The following is a 20,702-nucleotide window of genomic DNA, read 5'->3' on the forward strand; positions in this document are numbered from 1 at the left end:
AAAAAATTAAGTATTATGGAAACACGGCTTTTGCAGAACCCTTGTACATAACATAACCAATTCACATAATATACAAATACACATATCGAATTTGTCCGCCTTGAATGGTGTAATGGATACCGTTTACAGAACCGCCATATCTGTTCTTGATGCAGAACTATTAATTTGTAAACTTCGTGCTTCTATTTTTTTTTCGAAGTTTCAAATTTTTCAAAATATCTTAAACAAAGTTCGGGCCCTAAATCGAAATTCCGCTTCCAACAGACACTAGAATTTAACTTACTCTCTCAATTGCAACAAATTTCAATAAAAGCGATTCAGGAGTTATCTCAGAAAAGCGTTTCTGCTTTTACATGTATTTGAATAGGCCGCGTCGGAGTTGGGCCCGAGCTAAAGCTTCCTCTTAAACAATTTGTCTAGGGATCAAATACATGAATAATTACTGCATTGCCATTGCCAAAGATGCTGCAAACTAATTCTTGAACGCTACGCACTGTCAATACAAGTAAAATATGTTTTTTTTTTTCATAAAATATTATACTCGTATGTGCCAAAATTGTGCCCAACATAACTGATGTCAATGCTTACATGTTTTTTGTCTATTTATTAAGTAAAGAAAATATCACACGAACTTTAGAACTACATCAGTTCGAAACCAGCAAAGCAGTGCATGCCGATGATATGAAAAATGTAAAGGCCATGTAATGAACAAGTTGAGGACAAATATTTCATGAAACTTTGTCATTCAAGATCCTTGTTTACATTCTTGTACATATGCAACGGCCTGTGAAAAATCTCGATGACGCTGTCATTTGTTCCAATGTATTACGCAGGAATGTATTACGCAAGAGCAGCTGTCATCGGTCGTGTATCGTGATTAATTTCACCGAAATCATAGTCGCCGCAGAGATCACGTATAAAAAGCAGGAGTCCTACAGAATATACGAAGGCGAGTCAAATGAAAGTGAGCCAATGCGAATATATGACAAACGGGGTACCTTATTTAAAGGTAGCCTCCATAAGCATTCAGACATTTGTCCCATTGACTAACGAGTCGCGTAATTACCGTCTCATAAAGCTCCTTGGGTTGTTGCTTCAAAACATCAGTTACTGACTTTCACGTCATCGTGCGAGACGAATCTGGTTCCCTTGAGCTGTTTTTTTTTATTTCGGTTGCCCCAAAATGTGGAAGTCGCAAGGCGACAGGTCTGAGCTGTATGGCGGATGTTGCAGCGTTTCCCACTTGAACTTTGCCAGTTTTGTATTAATGGTGTTAGGCTGCTGAGCCCAAGGTCGCGGCATCGAATCCCGGCCACGGTGGCCGCATTTCGATGGGGGCGAAGCGAAAACACCCGTGTACTTAGGTTTAGGTGCACGTTAAAGAACCCCAGGTGGTCGAAATTTCCGGAGACCTCCACTAAGGCGTGCCTCATAATCAGAAAGTGGTTTTGGCACGTAAAACTCCATAATTTGATTTTAATTTTTCTTAAGTTTTGTATTAACCTCATCAGCGACGTGGGGACGGAAATTGTCGTGGAACAAGATGACCCCATTCGTCAATTTTTCACGTAGTTTGCTCTTGACTGCGACACGCAGCCGATCCGGCGTTCCACAATATCGGAAACAATTGATAGTCTCTCAAGATTTAGCAAATTCTATCAGTAATGGCCCCTGGTGATCGAAAAATAAAAGTCAACTACACCTTTCCGGCGGAAATGACGGCCTTTGCTTTCATTGGGGGTGGTGAATTCGAGTGTTTCCATTGTAAGCTTTGCCGTCGTGTTTCAGGTGCGTAGTAGTGGCATGATGATTCGTCTCCGATCACAATTGCAGACAAGAAATCGTCACCCTTATTGTGATACCGGATCAGATGAGTAAAGGCAGCGCCGAACTTCTCCGTATTCTTGCGGTGGTTCAAAATCTTGGGCATCCATTGCGCACACAAGAGCCGATAACCGAGATGTTTATGAATTATGGCGTGAACGGTGACGGTGAACCGAATCGTGACTGATGTTCACACGCTCTGCCAGTTCATCGATGCTTATCCTCCGTTCTTGTGTCATCAGCTCATCAACCTTTGCAATTTTGTTAGGGGTAACTGCACGATGGCTTTGGTCTGGTCTGGGATCGTCTTTGCAACTTTCACGTCCTTCTTTGAACCGTTTGTTCTAACGCTTCACAGTGGCCAATGAAATGCAATGCTCAATGTACACGGCAGCCATACGGTGATTAATTTCTTTTTGGGAAACACCTTCAGCTGTCAAAAACCTCACGGCACCACGCTGCTCAACTTCTGGAGCATCCATTACGACACGCAACCCTGTTCAACCCAGTGTATGAGCGCATTAAAGAACATTTATCCTCACACCTGCGTGTCACTTTTGTAAATGAGAGATGCCTGTGTGCTAGGCGCAGGCCTTGCAGATAATGAAGAGAACCATAATTGCTCAGGTTGGGTAGGCTCACTTTCATTTGACTCACCCTCAAACATTAGAAGTGCGAAGATACAATGGAATATACAAATGCAAAGATACAGCTTGATAAAAGGCAAAAAAGTGCCACTGGAAACAAAGTTCACTGCACGTATGAACAAAACCTCGCAACAAGAAATCTAAACATACGTATAAGTCTCCAATAAATGTACGTATCTAAGAAAAAGTCACGCTGTATAATGGCTCAAACAAGGCAAATAAACCATGTTGCGCAATCACAGATTCACAGAATCCTAGATCCCTCCCCATCCACTCCCTCCGATGTATCGCGCGAGACGGAAAGTGGCGCGCTTGCTCCTCACTTTTCTCCCTTGCGCACATAAGACTGAGCCAGCATCGTCGGCTCATCTATTCCCCCTCACCCCCCACACGTTTTCACTCGCACATACAGCATGCGGAGCGTGGTCACGATGTTATCGCCCTTGGACTTTATGCGGAATATGAGGGCGACGGTGACCGCAGAAATGCGCCTAGTGTCCATATAATTGCTATCGAAATAATATAGTAAGATTATCCGGCAGCTGAAGCGTCCCATGGCCCATTACTTTCCGCAAAAGTAACAAAATAGAACTTTCACCATGCGACAATTTGCTGCGCCGCAACAATTTTTTTTTCTCTTTTTGTGGGGCGGGGGCACCGTAATGAAAAAAAAAACGCAGTGGAAAGTATGTTGGTCACAATCAAATGCCTACACTGGGCAACTAATGTGGCTATTAAAGGAATATAGAAGAAAACACGAGACGCTTGGTCCACCAAGAACCATGCGCATACTGCTCGGTATCCTACACCGGCGAGACAAGACTTTCTGGAGAGGTTGCGCTCAAGCGAACGCGGTACAATCCGTCGAGTCCCCACAGTGATGGCGGCTAGTGACCCTTGTTTCTTTTTCTCGTCTGCTAGCTAGAAAGCGTCCAAAACTCTGCCAGGCGAAAATGCACTCGGCCAGAGAAAACCGAACCCGCACCGAAGTGCGCCGCGCCGTGGTCGGGGCAACACGAGAAAAACGCGTGTGCTCTGGCTGGCTCTGGCAGCCCGCGGGTAAGGGAACGAGAACAAAAAAATTGAAGAGGCTCAATGTGTCCTCGCGATTAAACGTCAAAGTAGAAAAAAATAAATAAGAACGTAGTTACCTTGGCTGGCTTTAGTGTCTTCACTGGATGCTTTCGCGCAGGTGAAAAAAAAATGTTGATGTACGTTTATGTGACATGACGGCACGAATAAACCACCACAACGCTTCGTCTCATCGGGCCTCACTGCGGAATTTGCCAACTTGTCTGATAGTGTGTTGATTTGGCTTGTCTCGTTGTATGGCCCGATGTACGACTTTGGAAAAGTTAATGAACCTCTGGCGTCAAATATTTATGGGAACATTAAACTTACAAAGTTCCGCAATTGAAAATCGAAAGCACACGTTTGGAGATGTCAATGCACCTTTCACATCAAAAGTTTATGAGAACTAGACGTCCTTGAAACTTTGTGCTCTGATGGGGCTGCTTGCGACTCCCGGTGCATGGGCGTTGCCGCGAAATCCAGCCCGAGTTCGCAATTTTTGCGGTGAAATGGCTATTCGAGCGTGAAAAAGACGCTCTAGACAAAATCCATAATGATTTCCGGCGCCGGGGGTTGCTTTTGGCCGGCGGTGCATGGACAGCACCAAAAAATTTCGGGGGGGGCTCAAGCCCCATAAGCCCCCCCCCCCCCCCCCCCCTGGCTACGCCCCTGAATATGCCGAATGAAACTTTTTTTTTTTTTCATCTGGATAGCCGGAGGCTGCTCCGTTCCGAAAGGAATAGAAGATGGCTGTCCGCCCAGTCGCTGTGGCACTGGCTACTCGGAGCAGACGGGGAGCGTGGATTTATTTGCGTATAATAAAATAGTTTGCGTCATAGTATAATGTTATTGACACCTTTCGGCACGTATACGATATCACTATGCCAACTCTTCTTCAGTAAAGATTCGCTTTAGCGGCACTTTTAACCTTGCGTTGCACGCCACTGAGATTTTTGACCAGCCACCGCAAGGTAAGTAAGGGGAAGCTGACCAATGGTCCCAGGCACGACCCTCCTCATCCTGTTATCTGATTTCACTGTGCTGGCTCGGCCCCATCGAAACTATCTCCACTTGCGTGTGCTTCTCCCCTCTTCTCAGCCAATTAGATAAAAAAAAGCGCCTCAATGTAGGCAGTGCTGCTATTTTAGAACCAAAAAGAAGTGTGATCCTATAAACGAGAAGCGCGTTTGATTGGGCTTTTCAAGCAAAGCTGCGGGTTAGCGCCCGGCGCTTGTGTCGGTGTTTAGATAAATTTGACGCCAGAAAATTGGAACAAACACAGATTGGGATAGTTTCACGTTATAGGGCCCCTGTATACGTATTCTGAAATTGTCCATCGAGCAATATTACTGCAAAGTTGTTCCACAGTGATTTTTCGTTAATGGCAAGTGGCATGCATGAGACTGCATCGTCCGAACGGCCCCTTTTAAGAGTCCTACCAACGTGGGCTCCAACCACATCTATGTGTTTATATACGTGCAACGCCGCGTATCTAAGCGTGACAGTTTATTATGGTTTAACTGTGTTTGTCTTCTCTCTTGGTTTACGCAACGGTGTATGGTCGTGCACAACAACATATGGTCGAGCGTGGATCCGAATGTTTCTGTGAATACGAACAGTGTACGCAGTGCACAGTTTCTGGTATTGTATCGTCCTAGTGGTATTACGTCATCATAGTAGGTCGCAACGTTCGTCATTTGTATGAGTAATTTTTTTTAACACGGTCATCTTTCATCGCGTTGGGCGTCTGAACCAACCCACGAAAAATAAAAAAAAATATTGGCCCGTTGCGTGTCTCGTTCCTGCTGGCCATAGTGGAATTACCCACGGAATATTAGAATCTTACATTACAGCCAGCAATGGGATAAAACTTCGCACTGGCCACGCTAGCACGGAGGCGCGTACTAGTTAGTGTATAAACCAGGTTCTATCAGCACAAGTTGAAACATGGCGCTAGCTCTCCGTGAGGTGCAGGTGTCTAGCACGTGACTTCACTGTCCACCGGAATGTTGGAACGTGTGAGCGCATGCGTTTCAAATGTGCACGCGTCACCATTCGCAGGACTTGGTTGGGCGCATTAGGCTAATCAAGCTCTGGTATATGCGCTGGCTTTACAGTAAGTCTGAGTCTTGCTTAACGCGAATATTCTATTACACCGCTTGCTGCGCTGTGTTTCGTGGATTAGGGTAAGCCTCATTTGGGATCGATGTTATTTTCCTTGGTAATGTTGGAGCCCGCGTTAGTGCCGAGCGTGCAGAGCAATGTTACGGATGCGTGTGCTGCAGGATACGTGTAACTAGCCGCGTTCGGAGAGCTGCATGTTAGAGTAAGCACAATAAGGTATATCCAGGATGTTGCAACGACGCAGACAGAACACGCAATCCTACACTGGGTAATCAAAGACGGTCAGGGATACAGAACCATATAGGAAGAATGTTGCGAAAAAGTGGGTGAGGTGATACGGATGCTTCATTAGGCGACGCTCCGAACACGTGGCCGTAATGACTTTATAGCGTCGTTACTGGCTCGTGAAAACGCTATTCGCGTTGTAAATAACCGCCTTTCGCGGTGTGCGGCGAACGTTCTCACCTGGCATTAGTGAACCGTAAAAACGCATTGCGGGGCCATAAATAATTACGGCTCGTGGCGAGCGGAACCTGTACGAGCACGTCGGTGTGTTATTAATGGAAAAACGCCGCGCCCTTCGCAAGGAGCGTTTGGTTATTGGCTTATAGTTGTGTTGCCATTCAGTATGAACGCTGTTACTAGGTTTCGTTGTTTGAACTGAAATTTATCGGATGCGTCTGGTTTGCGGCAAAAAGCTTGACATGTAGTGTTTTGTTTTCGAGATTCTTGCGTTACCCGGCCGCCATTGGTGCGTTAGATGCGTTAAACGAGAAAGTATTTCGAAATTCCGGTGGCTTTGCCTGGGCGACACCGTGCCTGCCCTCCGAACAGAAACTTTGTTGCCGCTTGAAATATTTAATAAGGCATGAGGTTGCCGCTGCATATTTCCCCTTCCTGAGAGATTCTTATGGCCGGCACAAAACAGGAATTTGTTTAATCATGAATGCAATAAATTTTTCACATCAGCGCGTCTACCTGAAGTATGCACAGGTCTTCTCCTGAGGACATTCAGTGCGGAGAAACAATTTCACCTTGTTTTCAGGAACGAATATACTCGATTTGGAAAACAAAGAAGGGATTCAAGATTTTGAAGAAAGCTCGCAGTTTACGTTTTACCCGCACGACAGCGAAGCATACTTTCCAGGAAACTGCAATGCCGCAGCTTTCAAGCAAGATCCTTATTGTTTAGGTGGGATGACGTAAGTAAAATAGCGTCCGGCGTGTTCGTTTCCATGTTTATTTCGTTTAGTTATATTCTTCATTGTAGCGACAGTATTTTGACCAAAGTCATTCTTGCTCATAACAAAAAGTGCCTCGATCGGCCAGTCGCGCGGCCATATTGTGTGTATTCGCGGGCTTCTTTCACGCTAGGAAAAGCACCTTTAGTAGCACGTAGTGAGCGACAGAAAGCTGTATAGGGAGTTTTTCACGTTGTTGTGCAATTTTCTCATTGACACTATTCATCTAATTATAATACTTGAGAAGTTGATTAAGCATTTAATTAGGACTAATTACGTAGTTACACGGAAGGCAAAAAATAATCTGAGTATCTCCAAGGGACGCCAAACAAGATTACCTTGGTTCTGTCTATAGCTACTTCGCATTTGCATATATTTAAATCTCGGTGCATGGTAGTGCGGACACCCTATATATATATATATATATATATATATATATATATATATATATATATATATATATATATATATATATATATATATATATATATATATATATATATATATATATATATATATATGTATATATGTATATATATGTTACAACATTAAAAATGGTATTTCCGTAAGTGTGCTCCTTCGTTTATTCAACTAGCTCTGCACCGGACCTACAGAACTTTTCCTTGAAATATATATATATATATATATATATATATATATATTGCTCGGCTAACTTCACCACACATCATTAAATTTCTCTCTCCAGCCCGTATATGTATGGCCACTACTGGTTGATGTTAAGGTTTTCTTCTGATACATTCTTGGCATATGCAAATTATTTACACCGTGGGTGGGCTATGCGTTGTCAATGAAGTGCGATGGCAGCGCGGGTCCGTGGGATTATCGCCCTAGGTTAGCGGCATGGCAAAACGCAGCACCAACCGTCCTGAGCTCGTTGGACCCAAGTGCAAAATATCATACCCGTTTTATTCACTACTCCACATATTCATATACACATAAACGTGTAGACGTACACATGTAAACATACACGATCTTCTGAGTTCTCTCGTCTCCTTTCTTTCTGTACTACGCGACCGGCTTCCCACATTTCACACACATGCACTTTCTTTCCAATTTGACGGTCCTGATGATAACGCAATAAAGAAAGAAAAGAAAAGGAAATAACCTATTACGGCATGTAAGTCGAATGCGAGCCTATGCGCGCGCATGAACGTAGAAGTGATGTACGTTATCTTATTCATAAAGGAACACGCAGAAAGCGTCAATAGAAAGTTTTGAAGTTGCGCCACTCACCGTCTCAGCCTCATTTACGTGTTATATTACGCTTGTCTGGTTTCCATAAAGGGACCTGCAGCGCGCTTCAGCATGCGTACAAGGGGCGGTGAACGCTTATGATCCAGCGTGGTGGCTTCTGTGAACTGAAACAGACAACTAAAGTTGCTAGCAGTGTCATACTGATACTGTCGCTCTAAGAAAGCCTCTAAAGAGGTTGGCTAAAAGCAGACGGTCCTGTCTGACGTGCACTAATTGCGCAAATTGGTTGTTTGTGCGTATCCTTAGCATTGTGCGTATCCATACACAATACACTTCGCCCCTCTATCCCTTTCTTCCCTCCTCGTATTATTCTACAATGCACAGCATACATATCAGAGTTTTTGGGTCCTGCTTAAACGTTCACCTTGGGTCCATGTATTTATGCATTGGCTGGAGGATCGTTCCTTTAAATATTGGCAAATTGTCTGTCGTATCTCGTAATTCATTCCTTGCGCATTTAACTGTGGCCACCTACAATAATTCTTCCCTTTATGCCGAACGGCGCTGGCATTTGGAAAAAGAAATCTACAGCAGATACTCGTAAATGTATGTCTCCCCGACAACTCTTAAATCGTAAAATCGTGAAACTTGCTTCTGACGTTCCGTGTCTGCTCGCGTCGATTTCACACAGTTCTCTAAAACTCACGCAAACGCGGGCGTCTTGAAATTCACCAAATCCGCGGTCACGTACGCTTTCGCACTGATTTCATAAAGGGGTACACGTAGTGGTGCGGCTTTCGTGGCTCGTAGCTAAGATTCGGGCGCATGCTAGGGGACGCCAGGATGACCCCAGTGTCCGTGATTCCGGAGAATCATCTTTTCCCGTAAATTGCTTTTTGGACGCTAGAGCCAACAATATCAATTTTATGTCAATATATTTCCTTGATTTATTGCTTTTTTTACCTCCCATGGCTTTGAGGAACGCCGTACTTCAAGTATTCTATTAATTCCGGTTTTATCTTGGTTTCTCTAACATGCCCCTAAATCCAAGTGCATGAACGTTCTTGCGTTCTGCCTCCATCAGAATCGCGGTCGGTTAAGGATCACACGGTGTCATACTGAGTAGCAGGGGTCCTTAGCCATTAAAAAAAAACCAACAAAGCTAACGCTATAGAGACAAACACAATGGCATAAAAACACGAAAACAGGACTCTTCCGTTCCATCCTTTCATCGTTCATGTTGCCATGCATTTACGTACATTTTAGTATCAACAATTATGTCATTTACTATACAGCAATGGGGCGAAAATATATATATAATTCTTATATCGCTTTACAACCAACGGCGGCAAGAGGAATAAATTTCTAGCCTGAAAGCCTCGTTTCCGCAGTCCCACGCATAAGCGAGTCAACTAACGACGACCAGCTGATATATTAACGAAGGGGTAATCAATCAGTGGAGCGTTTGATGTTTTTTTTTTTCCTGCCTGGGATTGTAACGATATAAAGAAAAAGCAACCATAAGCGCTGAGAAAGCATATGGGGAATCAATTATTTACTCTTGATTGGAATGCATAAATTATGCGTAAACCGTAACTAAAAGCGAACGAAAAGACGAAATAACGACACCAGACACACCTTTCGCATTACGCGTGTGGCGATTTACCACTTAAGTTAACGTGGCAGCCGTTCATCCGCCAACGCGTAAAACACTCCCATGCTAAACAAGTACAAGTGCACAAATGTTCAACGAAGTGGACAGCAGGGCATCTCCGGGGTAGCCTAATGGTTCATTTACCTTTTACTGTTTATTCCCAATGACATTTATAAACTAACAGTTAAGTCTCCGTATGATTTCTATGGCTTTTTTGCCCGTTTGCCTAATCTGCCGATAACTAAGAAAAAAAAGTGATGTTTCTCGGTTCCCCATGCTCTTCTCGTTCTCTGGCTGCGGTAGATATTGTTCTTTAATGTCCGTCGATTGTGCTTCCGGCCCCACGCGCTCTGATGACGGGGGGACTTGGACGGATAAACAATGGAGCCGAAATGAGGCTCGGGTGGCTAACTTGGGAAATTGTGATTGCCAAAATGGCAATGCTGGCGCAAAATAAACCTACAGCAGCCGCAAATTCCTCGGCGGGAAAAAGGCGGGTAAAATAAGCCCGCGATGGTCCGTGGGGACAAAATGCGGAAACGACGATTGTGGCAGCGCGGATGACGAAAATAAAAAGGAAAGAAAAGAAAGAAACATCCCGATCTCCCTCGAAGATTGCTCCTCCGCTTTCGCTATAGGCGCTGTTGTTTTGGACTTTGTCTCTTGGAAACATCGGACGACAACGTGTCAATTACTCCTCTTCCACCTCTGGAGCTTTCGCTCGTTTCCGTAGCTTCTATTACCTCTTGTAGCACGACAAAATGTACTGCGTACTGTCCCGTCCTATATTCTGCACTGTTTTTGGTGTTGTGGACGGTCATTTTTGTTTGCTTTCTCGGTATTTACCTCCCTTTGCGAACTTCCCGTCAATACTAGCTTTTGCTATTATTAGACCTTCCTGGGCCTCATACCGTTTGCGTTTTGTCTCGAACCTTTCTGTCTTGACTAGTGTTTTGTTATTTATTTATTTATTTATCCTGTGTCTGTTTATTTGTTTAGTTGCTTAATTATTTGTTGTTTATATGATACCCTGCGCGAGTAGTCAGCTTTCTGCATGTAAGGCTCTGTGCTTTAGGGATGAGTGTTATTGGCCAAGAGATTCTTCTACACTCTTTTAGTCTTTATTTAACTCTTCGTAACATTTACGACTCGAGGTTATACGTCATCAAAGCTTAAGATGCGCTTACATGCCGTATGTCCTTGCGGCTACTTTCCCATCATCCAAGTTTCCCAATTTCTTTTGAAACCGTACCATTAAGTCGCCGCAGTTATCCCTTACCTTCCTCTTAGCATGAACACCTTGGTTTCCCTTGTGCTGCATATTTTCCCTAACACCACTTCTTGTGGCGAAAGAAGTCCGCTGTGAAGAAGTACACACAAAGTACCGAGCGCAACAGCAGACGACATTGCGGCCGGCCTCAACAAGAGGAAAAGAAAGACGAGGGAGGCTCGTGCAGCGCATGAAAAGGGGCTCGCGCAACGGAGATCGTTGGAACGCCGGCACGACTAGGGCCGCCGGGCCTACGGAACCCACATCTACCGGTGAGGTTCACCTGACCGAGCGTCCATCTTCGGGACAGGGAACGCCTCGGGTCGTTGCACGGCACGAGACCCCGGAACGGCCTGCTGCAGCCTCGAACCCGCATCTACGCGCGAGGTTCGGGAGAGCGAGCGTCCGTCGCCGAGACGAGGAGCGCCTCGGGTCGTTGCCTTGCACGAGGCCTCAGGTCGGCCTGCCGGCATCGTGGAACCCGCTTCTACGCGCGAGGTTCGGGTGGCCGGGCGGCCGAGTGGCCTGTTCTCGTCTACGGAGCTGTGGGCCGTCCACCTTTTCCTGCCCCGTGCTGCTGCGTCTGCTATTCCGCGCCGGTCATCACTCGACGAACAAGTGTTCCACCTCAAGGACTCTACGTGTCACCACACTCCGGACTTAACCGCAACCTCGTGAGACTACATTTTTTTTTTTCTATTTACGAACAACCTTGTATGTGTGGGTCTAGCTTAAGATATTTTACTTGTCTACGTGCCGTCTAATATAATTGTGTGTGTGCTCATCTTGCACCGTCGCCTCCATCTTCCTCCCGTCACACGCTTTGCAACGTGACGGTCCTAACAACATCACATATCTGGCGTCCGCGGACAGGACTGCTCTTACGCTATAGAGAAGAGCAGCACATTGCATATGCGTGTCTGACGGGTGAGGATGGAGACAGACAAGCTTACGGCAATTGGAAAAGAACTGGAGTTGACCGGCCAGGCACTAAAACAATGGGTAGACGAAGAGCGCGCACGCGAAAGGGAAGCGCGTGAAGCACGTCTGGCTGAACGCAATGCAGCAAAAGAAGCTGATGCCGAAGCGCTAGCTAGATTAAAGGCAGAAAGGGAAGTCCTCGAGCTCAAGTTAAAGTTGAGGGAGTTAGATGCGACAGCGGGTAGCATGACTGCTGGGCAGCTTACAGAGAGTGTGCACGCAAATGCTACCGAGAGCTACCAAAGTCCTCACAAACTAATTCCACCATTTAATGAAGAACGCGATGAGTTGGATGCATACATTCAACGATTTGAGCGCGTCGCAACGAGCCAGGGCTGGCCACAAGACAAATGGGCCCTATCGCTAAGCCTCTGTTTGACAGGAGTAGCTCTGAGTGTTGTCCGCAGAATGGCACCGGATCATGCCATGGACTGTGCGACACTAAAACAGACGCTTTTGCAACGCTTCAGGTTCACGGAGGAAGGCTACCGAAGGAAGTTTCGGTCGGCGAAACCCGATAATTCCGAAACTGGTAGACAGTTTGCCGGTCGTCTACTGGGATATTTCGATCACTGGCAAGAAATGGCCAATACGGACCGGACATACGATGCTCTGCGGGACAAGATTGTCTCAGAACAGTTTCTGATGACTTGCCATGAGAAACTGGCAGTCTTTTTGAGAGAAAGGAACTGTCAGGGACTTGACAAACTAGCGGAAGCTACTGATCATTACCTGGAGGCGCAAGGGTTAGTCAACCTTGGCAAAGGTAAAAACGAGAGAGAACATACCAAGCCACCAGGTCAAGCTCGAACTCCTGAGCGACAAGAAGAGAAGGAAAGACCACGCTGCTTTCTTTGTGGTAAACGCGGTCACAGAGCTGCTGATTGCTGGACCAATACGAAGGGTACAAATACAAATACGTCTGTCTGTGGAAAGTGCCGCCGCACTGGGCACAAGACAGGTGACTGCCCCAGAAAACCCAACAGTACTGAGAAGGCTTCGTGCTCGATGCAACAAGTAGACATGTCCAAGGCAGTAAACGAAGAGACACAGACCTTGCGTCGAGTTCCCAGAAGTTTGGAATGCGGGAGAACGCAAACGCATAAACGAGACGAGAAGTCTATGCCTACTGCCGAAGGTATGCTTGAAGGACATCCCGCTACTGTCTTGCGAGATACGGGATGCGACTCTATTATTGTCAAAAGGTCCCTCGTACCAGACAGTAAGCTGACAGGAAAAATTTCCTCGATCTGTCTTCTGGATAGAAGATTGTTGAAGCTACCTGAAGCAACCGTGGAGATCGCGTCACCGTTCTTCAAAGGCAAGACTAGAGTTTTATGCATGGACAATCCCTTATATGATGTTGTCCTGGGAAATGTGAAAGGCGTACGAAATGCCTCCAATCCTGATAATGAATGGAAAAGACATCTTTATACACCAAGCGCAGCGGATGAATCACTTAGAGCAGAATGTGGAAACTGTTCTACCAATGAATCCACCTCTGCTGACATTTTATCATCGGCTGCTAGTGAAACAAGGCGCAAGTCGGAAGTGGCAGCGACAACCAGACAGACAAGATCAGGTTCGCATTCGTTACGAGTACCGGCTATAAACCCCCTAGACATCAGCCCAATCGACTTGAGAACCAGGCAAAGGGAGGACAGCAGTCTGCGTAAGTGCTTTGAAGCAGTGGACAAAGAGATGAAGACTAGGTTTGCCGACGTCCAATTCTTTGTAAAGGAGGGAATTCTTTACCGAAAATACACACTGCGGTCAAAGAAACAAATGGAACAGCTTGTCGTGCCCAGAAGCCTTCGTCACTTTGGGATGAAAATGGCTCACGAAGGAATCCTTGCCGGACATCAAGGAATAAAGCGAACCACAGACCGTGTGAGCGAAGAGTTCTACTGGCCTGGATTCCAATCAGACATCACGCGATTTGTTAAATCGTGCGATACGTGCCAGAGGACTTTTCTCAAACATTTAATAGGTCGAGTACCATTGGGAAATACTCCCGTCATTGATAACCCGTTTAAGAGAGTTGCCATTGACATTGTGGGACCATTAACTCCCATGTCAGAGAAAGGGAATAAGTACGTGCTGACAATGGTCGATATGGCAACGCGGTATCCTGACGCTGTGTCACTGCCTAGCATTGAAACAGAAAAAATAGCTGAGGCACTTCTAGAGATGTTCTCTCGTGTGGGAGTCCCACAGGAGATAATCAGTGACAGAGGCACATCATTCTCGTCACGCCTGATGAAGGAGCTAAGCCGTCTTCTCTCTTTCACGCAGTTGCCAACAACTCCATATCATCCGATGGCAAATGGCCTTGTGGAGAGGTTCAACGGCACCCTTAAACAAATGATAAGACGGATGTGTCAAGAGAGCCCGAAAAAATGGGACCGGTACTTGGTACCCTTGCTTTTTGCTTATCGCGAAGTCCCTCAGTCAAGCCTGGGTTTTTCACCCTTTGACTTGTTGTATGGCCGTTATGTCAGAGGACCCATGGCGATATTGAAAGAATTATGGACAGGTGATCATATTGATGATGACGCAAAAACTTCATACGGGTATGTAGTCGAGCTACGGAAGCGTCTTGAAGACACTTGTCGTTTAGCCAAGGAGGAGCTTCAAAAAGCAAAACTTTTACAGAAGAAACACTACGACCGGAAGGCCAGACCACGTCATTTAGCTGTTGGAGACAAGGTTTTGCTACTGCTACCTTCGGACAACAACAAATTGATTCTTACGTGGAAAGGGCCATTCACTGTACTTGAGAGGAGAAATGACGTCGATTACGTTATTGACCTCGGGACAAGGACGACACTGTTCCATATAAATCTACTGAAAAAGTATGAGGAACGGCCACCTATATCACCGCCATTACCGGAAGCGTCAGCTGCTTGTCACACTGATGATACCGAAAATGACGATCTACCATGTGTACCATTTCAAGGAAAAGAATCGGTGGCCGACGTGAGTCTATCGGGATCGCTCTTTCCTGACCAGCGCGCTCAAGTCACGGGTCTACTGAGTATATACGAGAATATATTCACCGAGGTTCCCGGCAAGACACATCTCGTCCAGTGTAAGCTGAAACTTACCACGAATACACCCGTAAACATGCGGCCCTATCCAATACCATTTGCTACCCAAGAACCGGTACAAAAAGAAATTGGAGAAATGCATCATAGAACCATCTGAGTCCGCCTACCAATCACCTATAGTTATCGTGAAGAAAAGAGACGGGACGATGCGTCTATGCATTGATTTCAGGCAACTCAACAAGATACTGGTCAATGACAACGAGCCTATACCTCGGGTGGATATTATCTTTGGGAGACTGGGGAACGCACAGTATTTTTCAAAGTTTGACTTTTCTAAGGGTTACTGGCAGGTGCCCATGGATGAAGAGTCGAAACCAATGACAGCTTTTGCTACGGCATCAGGCCTATATCAGTTCCGCTTCATGCCGTTTGGCATTAAAACAGCACCAGCTGTTTTCAACCGCCTCATGAGAAAAGTAGTAGCAGACATACCACATATTTACTACTACTTCGATGACGTGCTCATTGCCACTGAAACGTGGGACGAACACGTGGGTACAATTGAGTCATTTCTACAACGAGTGAGAGAATCTGGGTTGACAATTCGGCCAACAAAAAGTGAAATTGGTCAAAGATCAGTGAAATTCCTCGGCCACCTTGTTGGAAACTGTGTCATGCAACCGCAGGTCGAAACACTAGACAAAATACAGGCTGCGAAGCGTCCGCAGACGAAAAAAGAAGTACGCTCGTTTCTCGGACTTACGGGGTATTACCGAGACTTCGTCCACAATTATTCCGAAGTAACCTACCCGCTCACTGAACTGACCAAGAAAAGAGGCCCTAATAAAGTAGTTTGGGGAGAACGTGAACAGAAAGCCTTTGATGAACTCAAGATCCTCCTGTCTACACCACCTATATTGAGAGCACCAGATTTTTCCAAGCCTTTCGTACTCCGCACCAACGCATCATCAACAAGTATAGGTGCCATACTTATGCAGCGCCATGAAGGAATTCTGCACCCGGTGTCATATGCAAGCCGCCGACTACAACCACGAGAAATTGCATATTCAACAGTTGAGCGAGAAGCCCTAGCTCTTACGTGGGCCGTCCAAAAGTTCCACATCTACTTGTTTGGACGCACGTTCATATTACAGAGCGACCATAAGCCCCTTGTTTACATCAAGTCGGCCAAGCACATCAACAGCCGTGTTTTACGTTGGAGCCTCATACTTATGGAGTATGACTTCTCGGTTGAGTATATTAAAGGCAGCGAGAATGTAGGCGCAGACTATATGAGCCGGTTGCCAAGCACATAAAAGAGTGTGTCTGCGGGAACATGGTATTTCAAAAGCACGAACGTTAAACCAGTGTGACTTTAATGTCGAACAACAAACATTTCCTGGCATGTTAGTTTCGTGGATTTTTTTTTTCACCCTCTATCGTGGTGTTGTGTCTTGTTAATGTAGCCATCATGCCGAGTGTGCGGTGCTCGAAACTTTAGTGTTGTAGTAATTTTTATGTGTACTCTTACATACCGAGTGTGCGGTGCTCGGGACTGTAGCACTGTGGTAATTTTTATGTGTACTCAAACGTACCGAGTGTGCGGTGCTCGGATCTGTGGTGCAGTGGTAATGCCCTTGTGGTGCGTGTGTGCTACGGTGGACCCGCAGATATCAAGTACCCTCAAGTTCTTTGAACGAAAGAACTTTCTTAAGTAGGGGGTGATTGTGAAGAAGTACACACAAAGTACCGAGCGCAACAGCAGACGACATTGCGGCCGGCCTCAACAAGAGGAAAAGAAAGACGAGGGAGGCTCGTGCAGCGCATGAAAAGGGGCTCGCGCAACGGAGATCGTTGGAACGCCGGCACGACTAGGGCCGCCGGGCCTACGGAACCCACATCTACCGGTGAGGTTCACCTGACCGAGCGTCCGTCTTCGGGACAGGGAACGCCTCGGGTCGTTGCACGGCACGAGACCCCGGAACGGCCTGCTGCAGCCTCGAACCCGCATCTACGCGCGAGGTTCGGGAGAGCGAGCGTCCGTCGTCGAGACGAGGAGCGCCTCGGGTCGTTGCCTTGCACGAGGCCTCAGGTCGGCCTGCCGGCATCGTGGAACCCGCTTCTACGCGCGAGGTTCGGGTGGCCGGGCGGCCGAGTGGCCTGTTCTCGTCTACGGAGCTGTGGGCCGTCCACCTTTTCCTGCCCCGTGCTGCTGCGTCTGCTATTCCGCGCCGGTCATCACTCGACGAACAAGTGTTCCACCTCAAGGACTCTACGTGTCACCACACTCCGGACTTAACCGCAACCTCGTGAGACTACATTTTTTTTTTCTATTTACGAACAACCTTGTATGTGTGGGTCTAGCTTAAGATATTTTACTTGTCTACGTGCCGTCTAATATAATTGTGTGTGTGCTCATCTTGCACCGTCGCCTCCATCTTCCTCCCGTCACACGCTTTGCAACGTGACGGTCCTAACATCACATCCGCACCTTGTACAGCGCAAACTAAATCTTCGATACCACTTCGTTTTCTCGCCGCTGGACTAGCTGCTGTAAGACTTAGCATAGCGCTGCAAAAATTATAGGCGCGTTTATTTGTGAATTTATAGCCGTGCACCCGAAAAGAACTACACTCAATCCCAAAAGTTTACAGGACACGGCTCCTGTGAAAAGGCTATATTTCCGCGTAGTTTAGGCGTGCAGCAAGTATAAAAGTACGCCGCGGTGTTGGTTGCATACGCCACTATGAGGACTAAAAGCACAAATCTCGGTTGCTTATACGCACGGCTAGCTGCAGTTACATTTTCTTTATTATTTTTTTGTGTGTGTTGCTCTTCCATTCAGCAACCAATGTTGTAGCCGAAAGTAGATTTTTCCTCTCGTCACACTCCCTTCAATTGGTGGCGCCCCTGTGAAGACCCCTTCACCCCAGAACGAAGAATGTCAGGGCGAAGCACGACGATGCTTCCGATTTCAACGAATCATACGCAGCGTGCCTCGCTTAGTTGAGCGTGTTCTGGTTGTCTTTTTTTCTCTCTCTCCGCCCTGCCTGTTCATGAATACTTCCCTAAATATTTTTTTGCATCCATCTCATCCATCATCATAACCATCACCATCACCACTATAATATCCTTCACTGCAGGACCAAGACCGTCCTCGAGCTTCCCGATCCGATCCCCGATTACCTCAGCCTTGCGTCAGCCAAGTGCAATGTGTAAAATTACCGGCAAATTTTGTAACCTAATTGCACCTCCTGTAGCCATGGTGAGTAGCCATCGCATGGTTACCCCCAATCCTCAAAAGTATCACTTCCATATGTGATCTCGCTCAGAAAGGTGACCGGGCTAGTAATCGCAATAATACATTCAACTTTGAAGTATCTCTGCACTACAAACCGGATTCACATTCGCGTTTACGTAGGTGTTTCGTGTCATAATCAAATCTCCACATTCGTTGTCTTTAAGCCAGAATACCAAGAGGGGAGAGCATTTGAACTTTATCGCTTCGCGACGTGTACGACAGCAGAACTCAAATCTATTTCTTCCACTTGATTATAATAAATTTACGCTCGGAATCTTTGCAATTGAATGTCCTGAGTGGTAGTTGAAACGCTTCATTATGCTGCTTGAAAGCAAATTTAGACTAAGATAACAGCACAATATTATATACACTAGAATGCAAGGAATCCGCTATAGACTTATCCTATAGCAACGAGTCTTCCTCGTGACATCATATTCCTGATGATGCCAATTTACTCTGGCCGTGCTCGAAAGCTCACATAAACTCCGAACCGGACAAGCGCAAGTTTGAAAAAGCAATCCGGAGCGAAGAACTCGCTCCCCAACTCTGGGCCGTCCAGCAGGTCCACGACGCCGCCAAGAAACTCAACCTCCCGGTTCCGTCGTGGGAAACGCCCACTCCATGAGAGCCCAAAGTTCTCGTGGCCTGCAGGACCTGAATAAATTTGATTTCCTTCCTTCCTTCCCCATTCTTATTGCGAGACTGCATCAAGCGTCGCTGCTGATGCTGTTATGTACGCGGAGCCTGAAACCTTTACCAGCAATAAATACGAACTTTGTTTTTCAAACTAGATCGTTGCAGACTTTTCAGGCACAATTTATTGGAAAATGTCACGGAAAAGTAAATATTTATAAAATAGACCCCCGACATATAGCTCCTTGTAATGATGCCGATCAGCGTCATTGTTGAAATAACAATTCGTAGATTTCAGGTTCACACGACTAGAACTCTATGCTTCGTGAATGAGAAAGGAAAGCTTGACAGCACAGTGCATTCTTCTGACGATGGCAATGAATACGCAGATTTTTTTTTCACTGAAAACAAAATGTAACACCAAACAAGCCCCGGACAGGAGCGCCATATCATGTGTACAGATCTCAGGTGCGTGGTTATCAGAAAGATTCCAGCGCAGGGCTCCATGCGCGTTAGCATACCCCCGTTGGGAATCGTGATTACCAAGAGCTTACAAACATGGTCACTGCATTGCTCGTCTCGGTGAAAGGTTGCATGGGTGTAAATATACAATATTTTCCCCCATGAAATCGGACATATTTTTGCTTCAGTGTTTCCCGCGGTTTCCCTCATGTCTATCCTGTTTCCCTCGTCATGTATCGCATTTGCAGTAGTGTGCCAAACCTGTAGCTAGGGTAATCTGTCCAGGCAGCATTAAGCTTCCCATTCCCTCCCTGCGTCTTCCCTTCTTTGCTGCTTCTTTCATTTCTTGTTCCTCTTTCCATTTCTTTCTTCTTTCTTTCTTCTCTCTCTCTCTCTCTCTTTCTTTAGCTCTGCATATTCGTTTACATACTATCCGCGCTTTTGGAACCAAATCGCACTACCAGCTCTTATCATGCGCCTGAGGAATGCTTGCAACATCAGCTAGGGAGGCAAAACTAAGTTACGTCAGTCGGGCATGCGCTCAATAGTAGCCGACGAGCTTGGCTAGAAACTAGAGCGTTTTCTTTTTCTCTGTTATTGTAAAGGGGAGGAGGAGCGAATTCCGACACAGGAATGAGAGCAGGACCCCAGAGGATTTCCGGCTTGTCTTTCTGTCGTAGTAGCAGCCGGCGGAAGCCAAACATCAGGTACCATCCCACTAAAGAATAAATAAATAAATGGGCACTTACTTTGACGCTGGAACGCAGACGAAATAGAAATTAACGAAAGTGGTAGCAAAATAATGCTGCTTCGTGTTACTAAAGTTCGAGAAACACTCGTTGCAATGAACCGACGGCGCGAAAAGAAGGATGAGGAGGAACGACAGTGATTATTTGTTTCTCTTTTTTTTTTATGTGAAAGGTCACTCGCCATCATTGGCGCAGCTGCAAGGCACGGAATATTTTACGTTCTTACTTTTACACCGCGGGCAATTAGCCGGCGTCAGGCACCTGGCCGGACGAGACGAACGGGAACCAAGCCAGGAGCAACAGTGCGGGCCGTCGCTGACAGAAGGTACTAATGAACAGAAACAGGCGCTTGGAAGGGCAACAGAGGCAAGCTTGTTACGCCAAGACGAAGGGAACAAAAAATGAGAGAGCGCGAAATTGCCTGGTTCTTGGCGGACCCTCGGCCAGAACGAAGAGGCAACTAAGACACGAGGTCCACTG

The sequence above is a fragment of the Dermacentor andersoni genome, chromosome 3 (assembly GCF_023375885.2).
Source record: "Dermacentor andersoni chromosome 3, qqDerAnde1_hic_scaffold, whole genome shotgun sequence".
In the NCBI taxonomy this organism is placed as follows: domain Eukaryota; kingdom Metazoa; phylum Arthropoda; class Arachnida; order Ixodida; family Ixodidae; genus Dermacentor; species Dermacentor andersoni.